The 26,822-nt window shown below is 41.6% G+C and overlaps 1 protein-coding gene across 2 annotated transcripts in view; it reads right to left on the bottom strand.

The window, feature by feature from the left end:
• GHR (growth hormone receptor) overlaps positions 1-24,388 on the bottom strand; it is a 134,670-nt gene extending 110,282 nt beyond the window's left edge. Inside the window, exon 1 of one of the 2 annotated variants that reach the window (XM_083883474.1) lies at positions 24,278-24,388. The gene's annotated coding sequence lies outside the window, so the exon portion shown is untranslated. Of the gene's footprint in view, positions 1-8,123; positions 8,237-24,277 lie in introns of those variants that run through there. The other variant, XM_083883473.1, reaches the window with a different exon arrangement.
• Positions 24,389-26,822: the final 2,434 nt, after the last annotated feature.

Consider the following 26,822-nt stretch of genomic DNA (forward strand, 5'->3'; position numbering starts at 1 on the left):
AAAAAATCTGCAACTTCCACTTCAGCAAAGAAAACAGGAACATGACTATAAAAGTCTCTGCATGAAGATTCCAATTATACTATTAAATTTCAACGTTAACAACTAGCCAGAAGTGACTCTTCCTAAATCCTATATTCTTTTCTTTCCATGGATGGATTTTTTATTCACACTTGCTCCACAACGCTCCCTTGGGTTCTTATGGAGAGAGCTCTTCACTTTCATCTGCAGTAGTAGTACAGGAGAGGAAAAGGGACCTGGAATGATTTTCACAATATACCTGACTACCTTAATTAAAAAAAATAACTTTTTATATTGGTAAAAAAGCAACAGAACAGGCCACAACAAACACATGGGTACAACAATGAAAAACATTACTTTTTTCCATCATGACATTAAGCGCACTCATCTACATCATAAGCTGGATCAAAGATACAAGGGACAAATGTACTGCTTAATTCCCCCGTATGTTGGATACAGGTCCTATACCATTATCCACCATAAGCCTGAAAAACCATAGAATCATAGAAATATTAAGGGTTGGAATGTACTGTAATGATCATCTAGCCCCAATCTCCCCTGTCATGCACAGGTACACCTCCCACTAGACCAGGCTGCTCAAGGCTTTATCCCACCTCACTCTAAACACTGCCAGGGCTGGGGCATCCATAGCTTCCCTGGGCAACCTGTTTCACCACACTCATAGTAATAAATTTATTCCTTATATCTAACCTAAATTTCCCCTCTTACAGTTTGTTCTCATTACTCCTTGTCCTCAAAGACAAAGAGTTCCTCTCCAGCTTCCCTGTAGGCCCCTTCAGATTCTGGCAGGTTGCCATGAGGTCTCCACACAACCTTCTCTTCTCCAGGCTGAACAGCCACAACTTTCTCAGCCTGTCTTTTTAGGGAAGGTACTCCAGTCCTTCTATCAGGTTTGTGGCTGCCCATCTGGACTTGCTCCAGCAGTTCCATGTCCCTCTTAAATTGGGGACGCCTGGGCTGGACACAGTGCTCCTGGTGGGGTTTCACAGGAGCAGAATAGGGGGCAAAATCCACTCCCTTGACCCTCTGGTCATGCTCCTTTGGATGCAGCCCAGGATTCCCTTGGTTTCTATGCTGGGAGTGCACATTGATGGCTCAGGGTGAGTTTTTTGTCAGCCATCAGCCCCAAGTCCTTCCCCACAGGGCTGCTCTCAATCACTTCTCTGCCCAGCCTGTGGCTGTGTCTGGGATTGCCCCAATGCAGGTGTAGGACCTTGTACTTGGCCTTGCTGAACTCCCTGAGGTTTGCATGGCCCCACCTCTCCAGCCTGTCCAGGTCCCTGTGGGTGCCATCCCTTCCCTCCCCTGAGTCGAGTGCCTCACACAGCTCAGTGTCAGCAGCAAACTTGCTGGGGGTGCCCTGATCCCACTGTCCATGTCACTGACAGAGGTGTGGAACAGTATCAGCCCCAGGACTGACCCCTGAGGGACACCACTGGTCCCTGCTCTCCATGTGGACAATGAGCTGTTGACCACAACTCTGAGTGTGGCCATCCAGCCAGCTCTTTATCCACCAAGTGGTCGATCCACCAATCTGCATCTCTCCAATTTACAGACAAAGATGGCCTGCAGGACAGTGTCAAACTGCATTAGCCCATGTAGACAATATCAGTTGCTCTGCCGCTGTCCACCAAACCTGTAGCTCCATCACAGAACTTCATCAAATTCGTCAGGCAAGAGTTCCCCTTTGTATAAAGCCATGCTAGCTTTACAATGATGTATAAAGCGAATATTCTTGTACCTTTTGCTTCAATGCAAGTTAGGCAGGCCCCTCATACCACTCAGAGTGCCATGCTTCCTTAATGGAAGCACCTTCCAGAGCTGCTTCCACAGCACCTCTGGGGTCAGGTAGAACCCTGAGAACCATCAAACAGAATCCATTGTAGTTAACCCACTTGTGTGTGCCTTCCGGTGGATGAAATCACATGCTGCCAAAAGAATGTGGACCTTGTACAACCGAAGAAATTAATTTTTTCAAAGCTACCCATTATTTCAAGGAAATTAGCTGTTCAAACAAAATACTTATCTAAGAACCAGTGATAATGAGGCATAGGCTTCTTTACAACAGTGATTTCTTTTTCTGAAATGTTTTCTCAACTGATATGGTCATCCTAATTAAAGCACCTCAGAGCTGGAAGATACCAGAGCTCACCACACAGTTCCACAAAAATAGCCTTTCTCACAGGGAAGTGGAGGGCTGTTTCTCCCCCTCTCAGGCTGCTGTCCCTCTGTGCTGTACACACTGTCCTGCAGCAGCAGAACTGGCTGGTGCACAGCCGGCCAGCAGTGACCGTATCACGTAACAGGCTCCTCTCCTGTGCCGTGTTTGTTAGCAACACCCAGCACGAGCAGACCCAGAGGCTCACTGCCGCTCTCCAAAGGTCAGAAATCACAGCTGAAAAGTGTAAAGCACTGTCTCACACACGCTTTCTGATCCTACCGCAAAAACATTGCAGCTGTAAGATAAGCTCATTCACACATGCTGGACCAGCAGGTTGGCACTATTTGGAACAAGCACCAGCCTGTAACGTTTCAGCTGCATGTGTGGCAGTTATATGTGTGCCCCGGCCAAAACCTGCAAATACATTCTAGAAAAAAAGCAGGATTTCCCACTGCACCCTGCAAATCATTCCTTCAGGTGGCTCAACTCCTCTGTTTTATGCCCTAAACCAGCCAGGACTCAACACACATGACCAAAGCCCCAGCAGCGGCACAGCTCACCAGGCTTGATCTATGTGTCCTATCAAAGAGATGGCCTGGTAGAGTCCTGACCATGTTGTCTTCTACTCTGTTTACTTAACATCTGACTTAGTCCTTAGAGCTACTCTGTCTGACTGCGAACTGTCACACTCATTACGAAAGCTACGTCTTTCTCAGAGGTTTCTTTTAAGTAAAAGTTCCACAGTGCTTCTGATATACTGTAACAGGCTCAGCCATAAAATGCAGTTGAAACCCAAAGATACAGCAGCTTTTAATTACTCTTCTCTCAGTCCTCATATCAGATATGCCTTACTCTTGGCAGAACAGGTAAAGTTTGGTCCCAAACTAACCACAACCAGCCTTCTTCAATTCACGCAAAGCAAGGGACAAGAGCCACCATCTAGAAGGAATTCTGCTTGGTTTTCACTCACTTTTTATAGCATCACATAAAGCCATTAGCAATGCCACAAACCATCAAAACACCAAACAGTTCAAGCTCTTCCAGATGAAAACAGTAAACAAGGCATCGCTCAGAACAATTATAAAGTAGACTCATAACATGGCTCTTGAGCAAACACAGTTCAGTAAGCGTTCCATAACAAATTCAAGCAGTATTTTCAGTCATGCAATGAAGGAAAGCCCAACTCATTCTCTAGATAGCACGAACATAACGCACCTATGAAAAAGGCAGGCAAAAAAAAAGAAACATGAAGTATAGCAGAAATCAGACTGCTTTCTGCAGATGGGAAACAGGCACGTAAGGCAGAAACTGACTGCATGCTAATTTAACTGAGATAGCTGGAATAAAATGTGACCGTTCTTTCAGTCTGTTTCTTCTGTCCTACAGATTGTATTTCATGGTTGGACAATCCCCGAACTTCAACAGGCAAAAAGGGAGTTGTTTGGCTATACCAATAAGGTTGTACAGACAGACTCTGTATGGATTAAACCCCAAAACTTCTGCATATTGCTCAGGCACAAAGATATCTATTCACAGAACTATCACAGGTACAGTTTCTACCAACCATCAACACATCCTGGAGATTTACTGCAATATGGAGTTTTACTGATCCTGTTTTCTCTTGAGGCAGTAAAACATCGAATTCTATTTAATTGCTTGAATGCTGTAACATTATACTTGTTAGTAATAAGCTCTTTCCAATTTCTCCTCAAAGTTGTTGTCTGTTAACTACTGACTTTTTTTGCATAAATTACTGTTGTGCAGCCTAAAGAATATTTCATATTTCAGTTTGAACTGATCGCTTATAAACAGAGTTTGAAGACCATAATGGATTTGTGTCTGTATTTAAACAGCTTTTGAAGTTCTAAATATTATCTCCATCTCTGTTAATATCCTATTTAAATACAACTAATTATTTCTATTTATGTTTTCATATATCAACTTTGTTCTAGGATTATGAGCAATAAGCTTATTAAGCGATCAGAGGCAGCAATGTGCTGCCTTAGTGAGCACAAAGGCAAGCAAAGCGCCTTTGCATTGCACTTTCTGAGTTCGGGGTCTCACATTATGGACCCGTCCTCAGTAGCAATCCCGTGGCTGATGCAGAGGCCAAGCAGGTCCACTAATACACTAATGCTCTGAGTCTCACTAAATGGCTACAGAAAAGGGGAAACAGGGAAGCATAAATCATTTCACACCAACAGAATGGGCGCTGTGTTTATTCTCTTAATGCAGAGAGGTTAAAATTTTCTGCTACATTAACCAGAGTTTCATATCCTCTCACCAGCAATCACAGTGCAGTTTTTTGTCTCCACCACATCTCCAGCATTCTCCATGCAGCCCTGTATCACTTTCTTCCACAGGATCACGATCCCACACAGTGGATCCCTTCCACAAAACCTAATTGCTAACATGGGTACAGCAGGACAAAATACTATGTTGCAGACTGTGTCACTACAAACAGGAGTACTTTTGTAACTCTAATTTATAATGCCTGATTTAGTAGGTATGGGTGTTGGCATTGCAGTCTGGACCTCTTGGCAAGTCAAATATAAATGTTTTAAATTAGCATGGTAAATACAAATAGCATGGCAGATGGAGTTTTAAAACTCAGAAATGCTTTACTGGTGAAATGATTACTCTTGTAGCTACTGAGTACATGGTAGCAAAGTGGGCAATATCACATCTGAAAAGTTACTCTGACCCAAGTGTCTGTGCACTTACATCTGCCGCTAATTGTGTTTTCCAGCAGTTATTCCTTCAGTAAGAGTAATTTTAATTGTCTTTCACATCCTCACAACACCTGAAATGCCCAGCAAATAGCAAGGCATATTCTACTAATTTATTAATAATGAAGAAAATAACTAATTTTACTGATTAAGATATTTTCAATACAATATGTACTTTCTAGAGGTTAATAAAATACATGCTTAAATGTATTTTCAATTCACAATCTGCAGTACATGTGATATGGACAACATTCAACTCAGTCAGAAAACATCCTTTACAATTTTCTGGGAAAAATTGTTTCTCAGACATTGAAAACCAGCTCTTTGATAAGAGGACGCTTGTTCCATCTCTCATGAACTAAAATGATGTGTAAACAAACACCCACCTCATACAAAGATTTAAACTAAGATTCATATACGGTACAGGAAGATTTCCCTCGTGATAAACAATTTGAGCACAAAGTGTTCCTTCAAGTCCTGACATAAATCTGTTCCTGCCAAGCTAGTATCTCATTGCATCAGCCTTTCGCCTTCGCCACACCGAAGTCGCAGCCCTACTACCTCTCTCCCTGTTTTCCTCATACTGCCCTCTCCCCAGAATTACTACCTCAGCTCCATTGGGCCAAAGAATTGTCTGTCCATCAGATAAATATTTGGCAACAAGATAAGAAAAACCCTTTATTTAAAAGAAACTTGACCCTCTAGCTAAGCTAGCATTGAAGAACTGAGTAAACTCATTATTACACTTCTCACCTCACAGCTGGTGGGGCAAGAAAGGTAGCCTTGCCCTTTCTTACCCCATCAGCTTTATAGCCCCTTTTTATTATTCCTATAATTTTTATTCACTTGCAATGCTTTTGAATAGTTTTGACACATACCTTAAGACTGCAAGATCTTCAACTGGGCTGAATGCAAGCAAGTGCTGTCATGTCTAATAAAGCACTTACTTTTCAATAAGATTTTTAAAAAAAGATTAAAGCATCTCTGCCTACATTGCTTTCTTAATAACAAATATTCACAGCTTCTATTTTATTCGTGGAAATCTGGCATTTCAAATAAGGTACATGATGTTATATTTATTCAGTTCAATGCTCCTTTCAATAGCGCAAGATAAAACACAATTTCTGCAGGAAAAGTTTAACAGGAGCAAGGCCTAGCTCCAGTTAATATAAATGCTTAGACATGTGCATACAGTCAGGTAAAAGAGACCCTGTAAGTGGAAGTTATACTCTAAAAGGACCACTATACACTCATACTTCCCCAGTCTCCAGTTAATGAAAAGGAATAGCACCCACACGTAAATGGGAGATTTGCCTTCAGAGGTTTTGATTGTTCCTTACTGGAAGAGGGCACAAGAGGTCATAAAAAGCATTACATGCTACTTCAGTTTGTAAAGATGTTTAGAACTGAGCTCTATAGATTTCCCCACCACAGCCAGTGTGGCACAGACACCCATGTACTCTCTGACAGCAGTGCTGTGGGCTGCCTCTACAGAGCCCTTCATTTTTTACACGTGAATGGTACCACACCATGCTGTGCAAATACATCAAGACCAGGAGAGGAAAAAACCCATGGTAATGAAAACAATGACTGACCATACTCAGAGAACTGCAAAATATTTGGTGGGTGTTCGTAACTTCTCTATACATTAATGCAAGTTTCAGCAGTTATATATCTGATGAAAGTACCACTACCACTTACTGGCAACATTAGAAATCACTCCTCAGAAGGACTGCAAGCTGTCTGGTTTGTCAATCCTTTATAACTATTAGAACACGCTAACACCATGAATTAACACAGCAAGTAGCAATTCTAGTAATGTGAGACTGAGATGTGGTGGAGATGAAAGACACCGCATTCCTATTCAAACAGTTCAAGCTGCCCGAATAACTTTCAGTAATACTTACATTTATCACCCAGAACCACAAGACATCTCAATTGCAATGTACTTTAATCTCAACATTTAAAATAGCATCTTTTAAATAAACACCAGCGTTTAAATACATCTTTCCTAATCTCCTTGAACTGATTCTATGCCCAACTACATTTTCATTGCTGATGGGAGCAACCAAGTCTACGCTACAGTTAACAGTCTTTTGGATTTAAGCTAAAAAGATCTTGACAAATAACTTCAATTTTTCGTATCAGCAAATATTTGCTTAAAGCATTAATAAAATGGGATCCAACTCAAGTAGTGGGTTAGTTTTTTAATTGCTTGGTTCTTCCTTCTGACTTAATCATGACCAGAAAAATGACCAGATGTAGATCTGTAGTTGCTACACAAAGAGAAAAGTTAAGCTGTGACTGAACACTATAAAGTTAATAACACACTAAACTCTAAACAAAATATACTATACTGAAAAGATGGGTAACGAATTCGCATCTACTCATTTGATCTCTAGCATTAGCCCCATGAGAGTTTGCAACAAGTTTTACTGAAGACATTACTATGATAAAGCATTAGCTACTCCTCTGCTATATAACCCCTCTGTTTGCACATTTCTGCTCAGAACATTAGCAGTATTTGGTTTTCAAAACATTCTCTATTTTTTTTATCCTGTGCAATACTTACAGCATGCTACACAATAAGAAACAAAATTATGGACAAATGGCATTAAAAAGAAAAAAGAAAGAGGAGGGAAAAAAAAAAAAGAGGACAGAATTGCAGGAATTGCATAAACTGCAATAAGCCATACAGAAGAAAAATTCTGATTAGGTCTATTACAGCGGGGACGACTGAGACGCTGGCAGCTAATCAACCATTCTAGCTCTGCTTTTTAAATACAAGTCCAGACAGAAAAGAGGGTTTCTCTGAAGAAAACTGTTTCTCCAGATCTCCGAGACTAGGCTTCTCTCCCCCGGCAGCCCCTCCATCCCCCCCGGCAGGGCCGGGACAGGAATCCTCGCCCCCCGCCGCCGCCCCGGCCCGGCCCGCGCTCAGAGCTCAGCGCTCGGCGCTGACGCCGCGGTCCCGGCCCGGCTCCACGGCAGCGGACACGGGCGGCCCGGCTCCCGGAGCGGCGCCGACACCGGCCGGGACCGGGGGGCGAGCTCCCAGAGCCCGCACCGGCCCTGGGCGAGGGGAGGTGAACCGGACAGGAGCGGGACCCCCGCCCGTGGCGCCGGGGGCGGGGAAGGCGCCGCGCCAGGGGGAGGCGGGCGGCGGGAGCGGTGGAGCCGCGCCCGGTACTCACCGACTCGCTCTCAAACTTCCCCCAAGTTTCGGCGGCGCCGCGGGCGGCAGCGGGAGCGCCCCCCCCACGGAGGGCGCCGGCACCATGGGAGCGCCTCAGCCAGCGGCCCCAACTTCTGGGGCGGCAGCGACCAGCGAAAAACGCGAAGGCGAGCGGCGGGCGGCGGGCTGAGCCCGCACTCCTCCCGCGGGGCGGGGCGGGGCAGGCGGTGAGCGGAGCGAGGGAGGGAGCGAGGGAGGTCAGCGCGGGGCGGGGGGCGGCGGGGAGCGCTCCCCAACACTCCTCCCCATACACCGTCCCCCGGCGGCCGTGGCGGCTCTGGGTCCGCTTGCCGCAGCCCGCTCCGCGCCCGTCCTGTCCTGCCGGGGCGCGGGGCTCCCAGCGCCCATCGCCGCGTCCTGCCCTCCTCCCTGGCCCTGCCGCTGCCGGCCCCGCCGGGGGGAGGCTTTCGGAGCGGCCCGGGGAGCGCGCCCGGCGGGGGGAGCGGCCCGGCGCCACTCGGGGATCGCCGCCGCCCGGCCCGAGCCCCGGCCGGTGCCGGCACTTGGGCTGTGCCGCGGGGCTCCGTCTAGAGGGGGACGGCGGCCACTGCAGCGCACACCCCGGACGGACGGACGGACGGAGGGACAGACTGACTGACTGGAGCGCGGCCCCGCGCCCGCTCCGCGCTGTGCGCGCAGTGCCCCGCCATGGCCCCGGGCCTTGGCCTGAGGCGGGGGCTCAGCAGGGCGAGCGAGCGCGTTCGTGTCGGGAAGGCGACGAACGCGGTTTTAGGGTGAAGGGGTGTCAGCGTGCCACGGGCGCGGCTGGCGGTGGAAGGGAAGCGGCCCCGGAGCGCTGACGGGACCGGGGCTCCTCCCGCCACCAGGTGTGTGCCGGTGCTCCCACAGGGCCCGGCAGTGTGGGAGGGGAGCGGCGGCAAACCCGAGAGCGGTGCTAGGGGTTTTCCTAAAATAATAAAAGATTTCTCTTCTGAAAAGCAGTTTAGGAAAGAAAACATTAAAAAGGAGCACAGTGTCATCCGTTTATTTGGTATTGTTTGCACTGACAGAGTGCCAGAGGCAGGCCCACATGGGCAGAGGGGCCCTCAGCAGTGACACAGCTCTTTGAGGCCCTTGCAGGCCCCTTGTCATGTGTGTGCCCCCCGCCTTCAAAATGGCTCAGCACTGGCTTCCTTGTACAGCCAAGGTGGGATAAGAGCCCCACAGATCAGTGTTGTAAGATTTCACAATCATTCAGTAAGTCACAAAGCCCCCCTTCTGAAATCAACTGGGAACAGGAGAGAGTTGTGTCTCACCCCAGCTTTCTGCTGTGTTTGGTGTACAGGAATAACATATGGAAGTTGTTTTACAATAATGGCTGGGAGCAGTGCAGTTCCTGGCACCTCTGTTTGCTCAGGTCGGTGCTGCCCTTCCCTTGCTCTCAGACTGGGGGCTGCTTGTCTTAGGAAGCTGGTGTTTCTTAAAGACTGACCTGTGAGCAGCGAGTGATCTGTCTTCAAGTGGGCTGTTGGTCCAGGCTTGCTCTGCCCAGAACAAACAGGATGGTGAGATGTGACCTCATCAGTTTCCAACTGACTTAAGGGAAGTAAAATCTGACATGTTGATAAGTATATGACAAAAGAATTGCTGAGGTTTTAAGCTAAGGGCACACAGATTCATCTTCCTTATTCCTACACCAGAACCATCTCTTGCCTTTCCCTCATTCAAAATCACAGGAACTTTTTTTTTTTTTTTTTTTTTTTTTTTTTTTTTAACAGAGTCAAGCAATACTATAGTCTTTGCATTAATATATGTGCAAAGGATATTAAGTTCCACATCTTACCACTGGTCAGGGAATTCATACCCACATCTCCTGGGAGATGCCTGTGCTGCCAAACTAGTGGTTGTTAGTCAGGTCTTTCATTCTTACCTCTTATGCTGAAGCTATGGCAAAGGATTATTAATAACTCATTGTGTTAGAAATCACAACCACAGATCTGATCCTGGCCCTATAGTTTTGTGGTTGAAACACTGTGATATAAGGAGCAGATTCCACATCCAGAGATGTTTATGGTGTTTGTTTAATACAACATTCCTATAACATAATAACTGAGGCTATGACAAACTGGTTTGCATTAACCAAGTGGCAGTGAGAGCTGAATATATAAAATACAACATGGATAAACCAGAGAAAATAATTTATTGCTCACTCATTATATGTACAAATAAACTTGGATAACAATAAATCCATAGATTTATTATATATTCTAGGTTTACAGCTGCCTGGACTTTTTCTATACTAGATAAAGTTTTTTATTTCTTCACATGATGGGTAGTTTAGTTCCATGGGGACTAATGTCAAACACAGTACACTGCCAACAAGACCAGGTTTAGGCAAAAGCAGCCAAAGTAATTTTCAATCAGAAAGGTTGTGGGTGTGTAGCAGGGCTGGAAAGTCAGGAGTCAGGTAAGAATGGAGTTTCCACATTATCTACAGCTGGCCTTGGATCTGTGGAAAGACAAGGCTGTGTGTCACTTGCGTGTAGGATAAATGCTTTGAATTTTCTCAGTCACTCCAATACAAATAAATAGCATAATAAATGGTCAGTGGTCTTTTGGCTTGTCTCTTACTAAAATAATAAAAAAGTCTGTCTTTTAATAATTATTCTCAGTTTCTTTGGAGGATTTAATGGGATATTAAACTATTTACTAGATTTAGTACTGCTAGTTTGTGGTAGTAGTTTAATCACTCGGAGAGATTAACAATGAAGTACCCAAGATTGGGATCTTATGAAGCATGATTCTTAGCTCGCCAACAATAGAGAAATTGGTTGTATTTTTTTATACATCTGTTAGGAAACATCTACTTTTAAAACTATGTATAATTTCATCCATGTTCTTCACTTTTTGGTTTATACTGTATTATCGCTCTTCCAGATTCCATCCAATCTCCTTTAAAAGCCTGGAAAAGCAAGTCTGGCTTGAAGACATTCAGCAAATTTGGTAAAAAAAATGAATTCTGAACATTTGTTCTGACATAATATCTCAGGATGCCTAGACCTACCCTTTTCTCTGTATATTTAGTTGCTGCTACACTCCTTTCCAAACAGTGTGTTGAAAGTTCAGTCCTTCCTGAGCATGAAGAGCTCTGGGACCAAGCACAGAAGACAAAAGGATGTCTGTGTCTGGTTTTGCTCTCTGTTTACAATAGTGTACAATGCAGTGTTTATCAACAGAGTGTCAAATAGGATTCCAACAGCTCAGTTCATGATAATTCATCTGAAAGAGGTTCCTTCACTGTTAAGTGTCTGAAGCAAGTGCTGGTTTTGAATTTCTGCCAGAATTGCTTGTCATTGAGTGCCTACTTTAAGCACTGGCTAAAATCTGAGCTTTTACAATGTAAAGGTAGCTGTTGGTAAAGTCTGTCAGCCGAACTCCCGTGGCTTGACTTAGAAGGCAGTAGTTGCCATTAATTTATATATTTCTGTGTTAATATAATGGAGTACATATCCAAGGTCCATGCTAGAAAAAAAGGGTTTTCTTTGTCTAGCAGTTTGTATTGAAAGAAAACAAGGTGACATTTTGTTGTTGGGCTTTTTGCTAATACAATAACTCTTAATTAATGCTACTTTACCTGCAGAGGTCTTAAGAAAGGTAGTTTAGTCTGAGTAGTTTAAAATTCCTGGCTTGAGGTTAAAGTGATCATGGTTTCTCTTGAGTGAAAAACTACTTATACTAATTACAAAGAGTTTTTATTTTTAAAAACTCCATGAAAAAATGCAGAAGACAAATCAAGATATTGTTCGTATTCTGCATTCATAGCTGCAGTTTAATCTATCATCTTGCTTTCTTGGCCACTTGTTTAACACAATCATAAACACAGAAAGTGCACAGCTCGAAAGGGATCTTGGTGGAGCTCCTCTGTCCAGCCTCAAGCTCAATGCAAGATCAATGAAGAGAGCAAATCTTGCTGGGCTTTACTCTGTTCAGTTTCAAAAAATTTCTTGTATGGAGGCTGCACAGCGTCTTGGGGCAACCTGCTCCACTGCTTCACTCTCCTGTGAGGCAAGGGGTTTCCTTTCTTCTCCTCTCTGAACTTCTCAGTCCTCATTATCCCCATTGTCTCTCCTTTGTCCACCATGCACTGCTGTGGGGAGCCTGGCTCTGTCTTCTAAATGTCCTGCTTGCAGCAAGGGGAAGGCTGCTCTGAGATGCTGCCAAAGCCTTCCCTTCTCATTGCTGAAAGAGCCCTGTCCCTCAACATTCTTTTGAGGGGCTGATATTCCAACTCCTGGTCTGGGCATCCTGGTAGCGCTTTGCTGGGTCACTCCAGTTTCTCAATATCTCTTGGTACCACCTCATGGGCTTCTTTCCCCCCAGGGCAGGATTCTGCCTTTGTCCTGGCAGAATTTCTCACAGTTCCCGTCAGCCTGCTCATCCAGCCTGTCTAGGTCCTGCTGTAAGACAGCCCCACCTTTGAGCATATTGACTGATCCCCCCAGTTTGGTGTTATCTGCACACTTGTCCAGAGTACACAGTACCTCCTCTAGATCATTGATACAAGTATTAAACAGGACAGGTGCTAGTTACTGTCCCCCCTGTCCCCCCAAGCACAGGGACTATGGGTTCATAGTTTTTAGTAGTATGACACACCTTTTTCGAATTAATCTCCGCTGATCTTACCTAGATAAAAATATGGGGATGTAGAAGGAGCGTGTTGGTTTTTTGGAAATGAGCTAGAGAATGATTCAAATTAATATGTGTTTCCCCCTTTATGTCATGGTTTTAGGAAACTTAAGAGGAAAGAAAGTCCACTGGCAGTGTGTGAAACTTAGATGATAACCTTTATAGAGAGTAAATTAGTCTTTTAGGCATTTACTGTGTTTTCCATCAGAAACATATTTTTAGGATAATAGTAAGTAATTCTGTGCAGAGGGAAGTTAATTCTTCTTCTTTCCTCCCTTCACCTTCTTAATGTTCTTTATTCGTGTAAGGAATAAGAAATAGCTGAAAAAAGAGAAGCTCTCTTTTAATCTAAATTTCCGTCATAAGTAGAATTGCAGAAAAAAGTACCATGACACACGATTGCTTGCCACAAGAAGAAACCACACTAATAAAATGCATATTCCAACCATGATCAGACTTGTACTAAGAGCTGGGAATGCACAGTGCTTGCTGTATGTAAAAGTATAAACAATGTTTAATAGCAGCTCTGTTCTCCATCTCTGAATATGTGGAAAAATTTAGTTTGTGGGTTGTCTGAGTTACTTCCTTTAAAGCTACAGAGCAAAGCTCCCCCAAATACTTTATATGGAAGTAGAATAATTACCTAACCAATAAATATCTGTGGAAACAGAGAATTTTCTCTAAGGAGCTAATCTACAAGGAATCAATGTGAACATGAATGCTGGATAAGAAGGCACAAGGAAAGCAAGAAGGGAAAAAATTAAGAAATGCTCTGCCACAGCCTGAGGTCTCTTGCGCTCTCTTTCTGTTGTTTCTAAGTCAACCATCATGTCATTATCTACAGCTAATATAAAATAAAGACCTATCTGGCCATGTAATGAATACATTGGCTTTCTGGTTCTCTGGGAGAGGTGTATATTGTGGTATTTTGCTTGCTTTTTTTCTGAAGAAGGGAGATGGAGGAATGTAGAAATGAAGGTTTTGGTTCAACTGATATATTCACTGCTCTTTTTAAAATGCAAGAAATATCAAAGATGGTGTCCTGGCCTGTTTCCAGCACTACACAGGTTGTCCTGCATTCTAGATGTTACATTAGGCAGAAGAACTTCTCCAAATGAACAGTGAAAACCATCAATCCATTTTATAGCATGTATATGTATATGTATATGTATATGTATATGTATATGTATATGTATGTGTGTGTGTGTGTGTGTGTGTGTGTGTGTGTGTGTGTGTGTGTATGTATATTATTTTATGATGCTGCTATTGTTGCTCTCTGGATCTTAATTGAAACCAATCCTTAGTCTGTCAAGTGTTTATTGAAGACTGTGACTAGGTACATATTGCAAAGCTGGAATCCAGAGCCTGAGACCACTTCCTGCACCTATTTATCCACATTGTCCTCCATTTTCTTCTGCCAGGTTTAGGAGTCTGGTAAAGCTTCTGCCTAAAGTTCTTTCGTCTAAGTGCCCTAAAGGTTTAAACACTTCAAACAAGGCTTTCTTTGTTGCTTTCCTGTATTTGAATTCCTAAATTCTAACATGTTAGAGACCTTACCAGTTCACTTCTCCAAGTATTTTAAATTTTATTGCTCAGAGTATGTATTCATTGTCTACCCATGTTTCATGAGCATTTTTCTGCAACCTTTGCTACATGTTCCTGCTCTCCACCTTAAGTTCTTTTGTCTCTCAGGTTAAGGTGGAAAGGAGAACACAGAGGCTGAAACAGACACCATGCTTGATTATTTGTGTACTTAAATACACTTTACACTAAAACAGTAGTGCTACCATGCAAAAGGTTACAGACAACAATTTGATCAAGGTCACAGTGTATAAAGGATGATTCTTAAATTTCTTGGGCTAGTTGAAGAATATGAACAAAGCCAGACAGTAACTTTGTTTGTTGTTTTCATAAATCTTCTAGTTCCAGGAACAGCAGCATCCTTTAATTTATGATTCAGCTTAGGGTCTCTAGTTGACAGATCTTAAGCGTTTGTGACAATAACGGATTTGAGATGGACAGACTGAACAAATATGTGCTGTTTCCATCCCTACATAATGGGTATGCTTCTGTTCAGGACAGCATTAACCATTATCTGGAGAGCATGGGTTTTTACAACAATTCACCATTTTGAGAAAATTGTAATATCAGCAGAGGAAAATCCTGACTTGCATTATTTTGTCATTCAGATACTCACAGGGCAGTTTCTCTCAAAGCAGAATATTTTTATGTACGTGCAAGTTCCTAAGATGATGGAAAGTAGCACTTTGACTCTTCAGAAAAACTGTATTTGTTTACATGCTTCCCATTTCTACTCTGTATCATCCATCTAATCAGGTGTAAAAATCAGACCCACTAGTCTGTAATTCCCTGGTTTCTCTATTATAGAGCCTTTTCTGCAGATGCGATTACACTGATAATTCTCCTGTCAGTAACCTTAATGGAGCCATAACCACCTTACAGTTAAAATACAGATCTCTGGGACCTTTTGGTCTAATATGACAAGTTGTTCTTCTCCATGAGGTCCTCCCATGGACTTCCCATTCCATTCACAGAAAGTGTTTTGGCTGTCCATCTGCACAATCTGTGGTCCTCTAGCCCTCAGTCACTGCCTGAGTGAAATTGCTGCGTATGATTATTTCAAACTCTTCATCCTGCATGCTTGTACTTTTTGATTCTTAGTGCTCATAACTGTACTGATGGCAGTGGGGACTCAAGTCAGCTGACACAGAAAAGGCCTCAAGAGTCATCCAGTTTGGGGAGTCTCCAGCCTTTCTGGTTAATGGTGTTGCATCAAAATATTTTACCTTGGCTGAAAGCCATACAATGCATACCATGTATCTTGGGGAGGCCAAAGAGCAGGGGTCCTGTGAACAACAGTGTTCTTACACAACTCCTGAGCTCCATCATGGGATCAGGGGCAAGCTAAATGAAAAGCTGGGTTCCAGGAAAATAGGTGATCTAAACAGGATCTGATGACTACTTCTTTTCATCAGTGGAGACTCAAATTGTAGCAGCAGTAGCTCCTATGCCAGAACAGCCCACCTGCTCATTATGTGCTTCACATCCTTGACATGTCATTATTTTGACATGTTACCACACTTGAATTACTGAGAAGTCAAATACAGCTGAAAGCTATGAGTTAGCTACTCATTGTGTAGTAGTTCATAGATGAACTACTACAAATCCAAAGCAGGATTTACTTCTCTTCCCTAATTCTTGCTATTTTCTTGGTTTTCTTGGCTAGCTTTCCAAATATCTCAGTGGAAAAGACTCCCTTGCCTACTAAAGCTACCTGTGTCAGATATTCGCAAGTTTATTTTTAGAATGCTTTCCATAATGCCTCTTATTTTTTTGCTAAAATTTAAATTCAAGAATTCTTTTATCCACATTGAAAATGGTGATCAGATTATTCTCTTCTATGTTTGAAAATAATTGCCATGTACTTTAGAGTTTTTCCTTTGTCCTTGGCCAAAAGGTCTCTATTTTTAAAATCTTTCATCATGGATCACATTCTCTTTGCTTCTAATCATGTGCACTGTTTTGAGCTTTCTCCAGTTGCCCCATGTCTCTTCTGAAGTATAATGGCCCAAAGGGACCAATTTCTCTACATGATGTTCTAATAGTGCTCAGAGGAGAAAGGCTTGAAGGCAATACTGCTATTTATAAATCAGAGCATTAAATTTTATTATTTCCACCTAAGTGAATAAATGATTTTCCACCTAAGTCCCCGCATCATGCAGAGTTTAATCCATTCTTCATTCCGCCACTGCGATTTCCCAAGATAATTCTGAATTTGAATTGTGTCTTTCAATATATTCATGTTTGCACTTCTTTTCAACTTTAACTCATTTGCAAGCTTATTTAAGGTTATTAGCCAGATTGTTAAGAAAATGTTGAATAAAGTCAGAACAAAGAAAGGTCCAGTAATTTTGTGATATGACAGTAACAAAATAAAGAAAATGGGTTTTAAATTATATTCATTAGCAAATTAGTTTTTATGCTATTACTTTTCATTTAAATAATTTGCAAAGAGTTTGCTTAATTTTAGATATGCTTTGCATTTATTTCTTGGCTTGTTTTTTCCTGTGAGTAGAAGTTAGATTGATTCATTTAATATTTCCAGCCTCCTTTTCCTCTGCTTTCTCCTCTATAACAATTATTATATAAGGCAGCTGTTATTTTCTGCCCTTTTCCAGATTTACATCTTTTAGCTATTTTTGACAGATTCTCAATTAATTGCTAATCTGAAGAATTCACCTCATTCCTCAAATATCCCAGGCTGAAGTAAGTCTGTTCTGGCTGACTTGAGAATATTCCATAATGCTCTCCTGACCTATTTTTTCCTGTTTTACATTGAGTACTTAACATTTTTCTTGAATGCTAATTATGCTAGTGAGTTGTCTGCATCTTTTTTTTTTGTCACATGCGAAAAAAGGGTTCCAATATTCCAGTCTTCTTGGGATGATCAGTTATTTACTTTCCTTGCCTCCAGTCTCACAAATAGGCAGGAAAGTCAATCAAAATTTTCTTTTCTCCTTGTTATTTTTAATGCTTGTTTTCTTTTGAAGTGTTTTCTAACTCTGTGTTTAGTTTATGTCTTAGTCTTCTGATTGGATCATACACATGCTGTTATTTTTTATGTTTTAGAATTTGATCTGATTTCCACTTTTCAGATGAAAGTTTGTGAGTTTGAGCTCAAGTAATAGTTGCTGTCTTACATAAACTTATCTCTCTTTCAGTACTTTTCCCTTCTGATAAGAATAGTGTATGTTTTCTTCTACAACTTAATTACTTTTTCCTTTGACTTTTAATTGACTGGAGTTGGTGAAAGTTGCCTACTTAAGTCTATGATTGTCTCCTTTTTCTCTATCTTCTTCCCTGAGAATATATACTCTATAATTTTAGTCCCTGTCTCCAAGTCACTTTTAATCATTCTTTGCTCAAACAGCTACTTTTCACTGGTGGTTTTCCAGAAGACATTCTCCTCTCAGTTTTTAACACCGGAATAGAAGTGGCGACCAATGCTTTTCAGTATAAAGCTTGTTAATTTATCTATGTCCTGATGTTTCCTTTCCTACCCTTTCTTTGGATAGTTAAACTCTCTTGTGACTCTCTGCTTCTGTGCATTGGGTGTTAAATGATTTGTCATTTATTCATAATTAAGGCTTCCACTGCATATTCTCTGTTCATGTGGTTTGTTTTACTGACAATAGCAGCTGAGTCCTCCTCTTCTTTCACCATCATCCACAGGCTTTTGATGAGTCCAACTTTCTCCTTTGTCTGGAGTTCAGCACCACGGCAGGGCCATGATATTTAATGTTAGATTGCCTTACTATGTAGTTATCATAACTCTATGTACCAATAAGGTCTTTTTGTGGTCATTTTTTAGGTATCCTTATTCCTCTTGTTGATTTCTTGTATGTCTTCATTATTTCAACTTGACTTGTCATATTCCTCCCCAATGCACACAATTTTTTAAATTAAATTTGCTCAAAATGGATTTATAGATCTAAAATATTCACATACAAGCAATCATACAGAGTGAACATATAGGGTATAAAATTAAGTCTAAGCATGTAGCTTTTCCCCTGTTCTTTTTCTTCAAAGCAATTTTTACAGGATTCTTAAATTACTGACTACTAACTAGAAAGCCCAAAGAGACAATTATGGAAAAGAGGTCTTTTATCCAAATTCTAAGTTATAGTGTGCTTTTATTTTTCATTGTTTATTTGAATCTAGAGGAGTTTCGATAGCAGCCTTGAAGTAATTTGCAATTGCAGCATTTAAATGGCTTCAAACAATAGCAGTAACATTTACCTAATGTTGTTTTGTTATTTTTAATCACAGTTGTAGCTCTGAAGTGGAGCACCAACAGATGTGTCCTTTCCAGCTGCCTTTGACTGTACTTGATAACATTCCATCCTTCCTGATGCTTGTAAACAGATACTTGGATATCCAGCCAGCCCAAATCTCTGACACAGGCCACAACTAGAAATAGCCTATGCAGAAATAATCCCATAAAATAGTTGACACAGCCAAGAGGAGGTCCCTGTTATGTTGAGAGTTGTGCTACTTGCTGTTTAACAGGAACACTAATGACTTTGACCCCAGAAGTTGTGCTTTAGTAAGAAACTGTCACAAAACTGCTGTTTCCTCTTTTCATAAATTCAATCTTCCTCTTTCATAATTTTGAATTAGTTGTTTTCAGCTATAACTCCTAGTGCAGGCATTGGCCTGACGTGATGAGGGTGAGCAGCCAGGGCCGTGGACTCAGGGTTGAAGGTCTGTTTGCCTCTGGTCTCACTCTCAGATTAATCTATGCCTGGTCAAAGCCTCTTTATAAGAGAAGCAAAGGAGTACTCTTGTTGCATCCTAGAAACTCAATTTAATATATGAAACAAGTTATTAACTTACCCAAGGACAGGGAAGTGTGAGGGAAGTCTGTAATTCTGGAGCCACATCTCATAAGAAAATACAGCTTTTGTTACTTGTACAGCACAGACACTGTTTGTGTCACCCTGCAGAAGAAGTGGCAGCTCATAGCTGCCTACAGGACTGGAACCATCAAGCCCCATCCATTTATCTGCAGTGGAAAAATAGCTGGGAAGGATGGGCTGGGTCTGGCAGGCAGGGATTACAATAGTAAGATTACTGTCTTTGGTATGTACATATTTCAGTAGTTTCAACAAAATATTTTCATGGTTGTATATCTGCTCATATGTTGGGACTGCCTCATTTATTATTTCTCACACCTGATGATTTTAATGAAGTTTAGAGACAGGAAAACCAGAACAGTGTGGGGAGTTTTGAATAACTGCTGAAAAGTGAAACAGAGGCACGTCTAACATCTTGTATTACATAAAGAGTCTAGATAAACCCTGACAGCTAGGAATCATGAGATACAGGTGCACACCATTGACTCCAAACTTCTTACTCTCTTGGGCAGAGAGGGAAGATGGATGATCTTCAACATACCCCCTGCAGTTTATATACAAGGGTCCACAATTTTCAGCTCTTGTATTATCTAAACATCTCAAACTCTCTCAGAGCCCATTTTAAGCAATGGATTTTGAGGTAGGAGCATCAAAACTCAGCTTTTCTTGTGATTATCAATAGTCATTGTATTTCATGCTTAAACACATTAATGGCCAGCAAAAATCCTTTTCTTCATGAGTCAAAATTGACCTTCACCTCAAATTACTCACTTTCTTCCCAGTTCTTTCCCTAAGTATATTGATAGTTAAGTTATTGCCTCTTTGCTTTGACTTTGATTTTAGCAAGCTGCTTTAGTTACCTCTTGAGTCAGAGACTGATACAATTAACAGCCAATTCTAACAAGAACGGAGATCCACTTGGTGCTTTGTACTTCATATTCCTAATAATCCTGCTGCTGACTTGCTCTAAAGGGAGAATTTCCAGATCAATGCAATTTTTTTTTTTTTTTTTTTTTTTTTACTCCTTTTTTGTTTGCTTTTTTTTGATTTTGACCAAAACCTGAACATTTTGAAATTTCCTGTGAACTGAGCTTCTAAGAATGCAATTCAAATGCTGCCCACTTGAAGATCAGTTGTCACTTTAGTTTTGCCGCCCAAGGTCCTAAGCCTGTGACTTTGTTTGGAGCAATTAAATACAGGCACTTGATTACCATGTATTAGATCTGGCTGCTCTGGAGTCACAAAATCTGAAATCTGCATCAGTCCTGGCATGGTCCTCTTGGTGAACCTAGTATCAGCAAAGGGCTTGGGGTTTCTGGGAACCTCCCAGCAATCCAGCCCCACCTTGGGTTCTGCTGAGGTTTCTCAGAGACTTCAAAGTCCAGATTGCATGTTTTAGTGGGTGAAACACACTGTTTCGTGAATTGTCTTTTTTGTGTCATTAATATTTCCTTATCCCTGTACCAAGTCCCTTGTCTGATCCATCTTTCTGCCCACAGTTCGTTCTTCAGAGCAAGCCACTGTCACTGCGGTGTTGGTGGAGCTGGTGATGGCTGTCAGAAGAGAAGCCACTGCTACAGGGGAAGATGAGAAGCCTTGCCACCCTGAGGAACAGGGCAGGCAGTGCCAGGAGGAGTACATGTACCTATGTACCTTGATTCCCTAACCATTGCTGGCAAAGATGCATCCAGTCAGCCCTCGTACTCCTCTTGTGCTAAACCCCATCTTCTCTCTTTAGTGAAAGTAATTTCAATGTAACAAAAAAATAAAATAGGACCTGGCAATGAGATTTCTCGCTGGGGCCTATATCACCCCCCTCATGTAACACTTGAGTCAACAAGTCCTGAATAATGCCAGGGGAATAGCACTGGCTGGGAACTGTTTCCAGTGGAAAGTACAGGATGACTAAACCACTGGAGCTGGCTCCTTGCTCTTAGACTGTCCCAGCACTGTCCCAGCAGAGTCCCTGGGTATGCAACATGGTGCATGTCAAGGGTATGCAGCACATTCCTGCAGTTTCACGCTATGAAAGCACTGGTCTGGCAGACTGAAACCTGAGCCTTCACACAATTTTAGCCACAGAAATAATAATTATACTACACAAGTGCTGGATGGGGGCCCAGAGGAAACCACGGCCAAAAGCTATGTAAGTGTGGGCATTGCCCATCAGTGACTGCTTCTGTTTCACTTAATAGTACAGATGTAGACACGGTCATCTGCCTGCCTGAGCTGTCCCTAATTAATTTCCATAACTTAAAATCTAATAGCTTGAAAACAAAGGGTATTTTTGTCATACTCTCTCCAAACATCTACCAGTTTTCTGTCTATGTAACCCAACCAAAAACTCTCTTTGAGTCAATGCATTCAGCTTTTAAATGGTGCTTTGTGTAAACTCCTGGGAGCTTTCCTCCCAGCTAATGATCTCCAACCACAACCTCCCCTCCCCCCATCCAGACACAGCTGTTGGAGATCACAGTTCAGGAATACAGAGTTGGAACAAAAATTACTAAAGCAGAAAAGCTCATTGTCTCAGTTGCTCCTTTCAGGTGCTGCTTCATACATCAAAACTTTCTGGAGTCTATTATATGTAAAATAAAAACAATAATATTTATATATATTAATATTTTTCCAAATCTTTGTGAGCCTTTTTGGATCCCAACTCTTTCCTTGCCTGCTGCACAGCTCTACTTCAGTTCAGGTTAATGTTTTCAGAGGCTTAGGCTCCTTATGATCATTCGCAGCACACTTTTGTAACTGAACTATAAATTTCAAAGATTTTCTGGAGGAAGACTGTATTATCTTGTAACTGATTCTGTTATTTGCCTCTGTATCCATGATTACAGTAGCTTGAACTCACAGGCTTTTCTGTTATAGGAAAAATCAGTTAACTCCTTCCCGCCACGGGGTGGGGGGGGAAACTATCTTCCCTTCCTGATTCTTAGGATTTATTTATTTATTGTCTTGAAAGTTTTTTGTATATACCTGATTGAAAGATACATCTGGATAAGTATTTTAGAGGCAAGGAGACAGGGAAGATATTTGTTACAAAAGTTCTGAATCTTCTGTATCATTAAAATAAAGTCTGTAAATCCTAAGTGCTAGAAGATGGTTACTGTTCTGAACTCTGCAGTTTAAAATATTGGCTGTTCCTTATCTGCCAAGTTTAAATTAAGGGCCACATCACAGGGCCAGTCCCATCACGTACCTGAGAGCTTTGCTGTCCACAGCAGCTGCAGCAACAAATGCAGCACCTGAATCCAGGCAGAATGGCTACTACACAGAGGTATTACTGAGCACTGAGACATTTATTTAATGAGATAAATAATTAGGTGGGTCCTTGCTTGCCAACATTTGAACTCTCTTTCCACAGCCTACGGGGGTCTGGTCTGAGAGAACCAACTCCAAGAATGTGCTTGTTGTCTCATAATCAAAGCAGGGCTGAGAGCTGTGGTGAGCCCTGAAATCACAGGGTTGTGGGACTAGACAGAAAACAAACAAAACCAGTGTGTTTTGTTTGTTTGTGCCAGTCTCATTTGTGTAATATTTATCAAGTCTTCAAGTCAATTTGTTAATGAATTTTTCAAACAAAAGAACTAAATTTACAAATATACACAGTATTTTGTATAGCAGTCTAATCCCCATCTGTCCCCATTGGGTGGCAATCATCACACTTCTTTTCCCAGCAAAATGAAGACTATGATTATACCATGATAATTTTTGCAAAAGTAGTTTGAGTCCAATGAAAAAATCTGTCATTAAACTAGACAAAAAGCAACACTGATGTTAAACTGTGCTTTCATTAATAACAGAATGAGCTAATGAATGCTATTAGTTACATTTTTGCTGCTTATTTTCTTTTGCCATTTTGACCTTGTGGTTTTGCTAAAATAGGAACGATAAACATCTGTAGTGTCCTGGGTCATAGGCTGAAATGGCCTCTTTCAAAGCATGTAAAGCCAATAAAACTGGAAAAACAGGTCTTAAACAAAATCCAGTGCTGACAGAGGAAGCCTGAAGTGTACCCACTTGCTAATTTTTTACCTAATTACACTTGATTACAAAAGATGAGAATTACTTGGTTTTTACTGATAGCAGCAGAGTTGATGCACTGAATCTCTTTCTCCTTTCTCCTGCTATAATGGTCTGGATGTCTCCTCTTGTCTCATTGCCCCTCATTAGTAAGAGAGAGATCACTTTTCCTTCATAATGTCCTAGACTCTTTGCAGCAACAAGACATGTGCAACTTTATACTGTAAGTGTTGTATCACTATACTCCAAAGTACAAATTTGATATGATTGTTGTCTTTCTTACCATTTTTAATATTTAAGCTCTCCTTTTTCTTCTCTATCTCAACGTTTTGTTCTTTCTCCTTCAGAAAGTTGTCAGCTTAGACCATGGTTACTACCTCTTCTTGCCTTCTCTAGAGATGTAATGGAAGTTCCTCAGGAAGTTAGATGTGGAAATTTCCTTTGCTGGTATGTCTCTCACTGCTTTTTAACTCCCTTTTAGAATATTGAGCCATTCATCTCTCCGTCCCAAAATTACCTCTTGTATTTCCTTATAATTTAAAAAAAAAAGAATTCTCCAAGTTCCCATAATGTAGCCTAATAAAATATTTTGTAATGCCTTGAGCTATTAAGAGTAATGTTTCCATTATTTGTGCACTCTAGGTATTTATTTATCAGTGTTCTGGCCATTTATAGGCAGCAGAACAGCTGACTTCCATCTATTACAGTTGGAGTTTCATTCCTTTTTTAGATCAAACCATCATCCTTGAGATGGGTGAGGCTTCCCTCTTCTATTTCAAAGGCAGAATCCATGAAGTTTTTATTGAATGTGAAATGCAGCTTGGAAGAGCCAAAACAAGTTGCTGCTGTGACCATCACAATACTCATTCTTCTCCTCACTGTTTCATAAACATTAAAAATTGGCCCTAAAGATAAGACTCAAGCAAATCAGGAACTCAAAACGAATTAAACAAGGCAATTAGAGCAGATATGTAGCTGTAAGTGTTGGAAGCATCAAGACTTACTAAAGGTATGCCTTTACCTGGTAATCCTGCCTGCAGGGACAAAGGGGATGTTGGTCCTGTGTATCCTCTGCTGATCTTCTGTGCTATTCCATAACATTCTGCTTATTTCACAATAAGTTAATGAGCCTACTGTGTTGCAACTCCACCCCAGAGCTACTTAATTCATTGGGCTGGCAAGTGTACTGTTTGCTGGGATGATAAACACCAGCAGAGCTCCCAGGTCACCAGGGTTTGTGACATGACCCATGATTGTTGTCTGGGCAGAGTCTGGGACTAGCTTGAGTGCATCCCTGCCAGATTCTGTCTTGTGACCAAAGTACCTCAAGGGCATTAAAAAAAAGGCCTTGTTCCTCCAGCTAGTCACTGCTGATCACTCTTTTTTTCTACCAGAAGCTATTTCACATGATGATCCTATAGCACCTCTGCCACTAACTATAAAAGAATGGTTTAATACAGTGATTTCCCCTGGAAAAGGAAAGGGTCTCAGAAGGTGCATGTGTTTATGTTGGCTATTTAAACTTGACAAATGTAATCTTTGGATTTGACTCTTCTAGGTTTAGTGATTCAGTTCAGCCTTCCTCCTTTCCCAAGGGCTGGGTAGCCTAGGAAGTGAGTCCTATCCCACTCGTGCCCCACACCACCAGTAATAGAACTTTGCTCTGAACAGCAACATTTGAGGTCTAAGAGGGGAGAAGATTTCACTGTAGAATGCTCTATGCCATTGCTCTACCAATGCAAGAGCTTTTCATCCTCCCTGAGCAGACTGGTCAAGATTCAGGAAGTGAAGCAGAATGGAAATGAAGCAGAGTGGAAATGAACATGGTAGTCTATAACCAACATCCTATCCTCAGCTACGAAACAGCCAAACCAAACGAATCACAGAACTCATCAAAATAAACCAACACTAGCATAAAAGTGAGGCATAAATGGCTTTCTGATGGTAGTTTTATTATAAAATCCCTCATCACTAACAAAATCATAGTAAAAAGCCACCTTTTCTGTGTGCAGAAAGGAGATATGCCTTGAGATACAAAGCATTTGAGATGTGAAGGAGGTCTTAATGGATGACTTGCTTTGATTAAGTCAGCCTCTGAACTTTGAGCACTTCTTTCTTAGGCAATCTTCAAAGACTATATTCCCTCCAGATTCCTCAGAGTGAGGCCTTTACACAAAATATGCATGTCTGTATTGAAGAGTTGTTTTCACTACAGCAATTCTTGCTTTCTCAGCTTACTGAAACCCTCATTACTGCCTGTGATCATTGGTACCACCATTCATTTTCCTTTTTTTTGGGTTCTGCTTGATTTCATCTGGCTTTCAGAGCTATGCTCGTCTCTGCAGACAAATAGGCTCTCAGTTCTTCACTATCTGAAGGAAGTAATTACTGTGCTCACAGCTCACAGCTCCTCAGCCATCACTAATGCCTAAGGAAATTTCTGAAGCATGGGCCAAGACAAACTCTACTCCCTATCACACAGTTACCCCGACACAGTAAGTTTTCGGACTTTTTTGTTGCGAAGCCTCCGTAACGTGGTCTGTGTCCAGCACTGACCCAGCTGTAGTGTCAAAGTGCAAATGCCTGACATTCTTCAGTGCACTTATCCCCATGAGTAACACATTTCCAGTGCAGCAAAGTCCCTTCTCTCTGCTTGTATATGGGAAGTGAGGTCTCCAGAGGGTGAGATTTTAAAAGTTTCATCCCCATACGCATTTGTCTATCCCTCCTGCCTGCAGAGAGACCCTTAATAACTGCAGGATCTAGAACATCTAAACATGAGTTAGATCCTGCCCTGAATTTCTTATTGAAAGCTGCAGAGGAAGTAGTTTATGATTCAGGGAACTGGGTATGAGTGTTTTGCAGTCCAAGATATTAATGAAGGTCTTGGTTAGTATTTCCACTTTCTCGTACTTGGTTTCAAGAGGCAGCTGATATATTCTGTACTGAGAAGAAAGATTTCATTTCCCTTGCATTTATTGGTAAAAGACCAAGATGGTACATCTGATTCCAAAAATAAGTTAGAAAGACAATTGGTCCATCATTTGAGAAATTACCAAAAATAATAATTCTGATTTTGTTGGGTTGTTTCCTCTTACGATTGGTTGGGCTCCAGGCAAAGAAGATGCACTTGGCAGTGAGAGACAGCTACTCCCACTGCACTGTCATTATAAGTCAATGACTAACTGGAAATGTATAAATAAATATACAGACAAGCTGACCCTAAAGAAGCACCTGAGGACTGTAGGTTAAAGTCAGAGACAACTTCTAGCACATCTTGAAAACTGATCACTGAACATGTTTAATATTTGCATCAAATTGAACCATACTTTAACCTGTAACTAGGCCATAAACCAATTTTGTCTACAGCAGTAGTTTTCAAGATTAAACCACTTAGCCACTTTGTCCCCTTTAGAGGTAGATTTTAAGAGCAGAAGCAAGACAGACATTTCTGGGCTCTAGCATGAGGAACATGAGAACACCAACATCATGGTGTAGCAACACTACTGAAATCTAGGACTGTAGTAATTTACAAGGTAGCATCAGTTTCATGACTGTACCACGTT

The sequence above is a fragment of the Zosterops lateralis genome (assembly GCF_965231275.1).
Source record: "Zosterops lateralis genome assembly, chromosome: Z".
In the NCBI taxonomy this organism is placed as follows: domain Eukaryota; kingdom Metazoa; phylum Chordata; class Aves; order Passeriformes; family Zosteropidae; genus Zosterops; species Zosterops lateralis.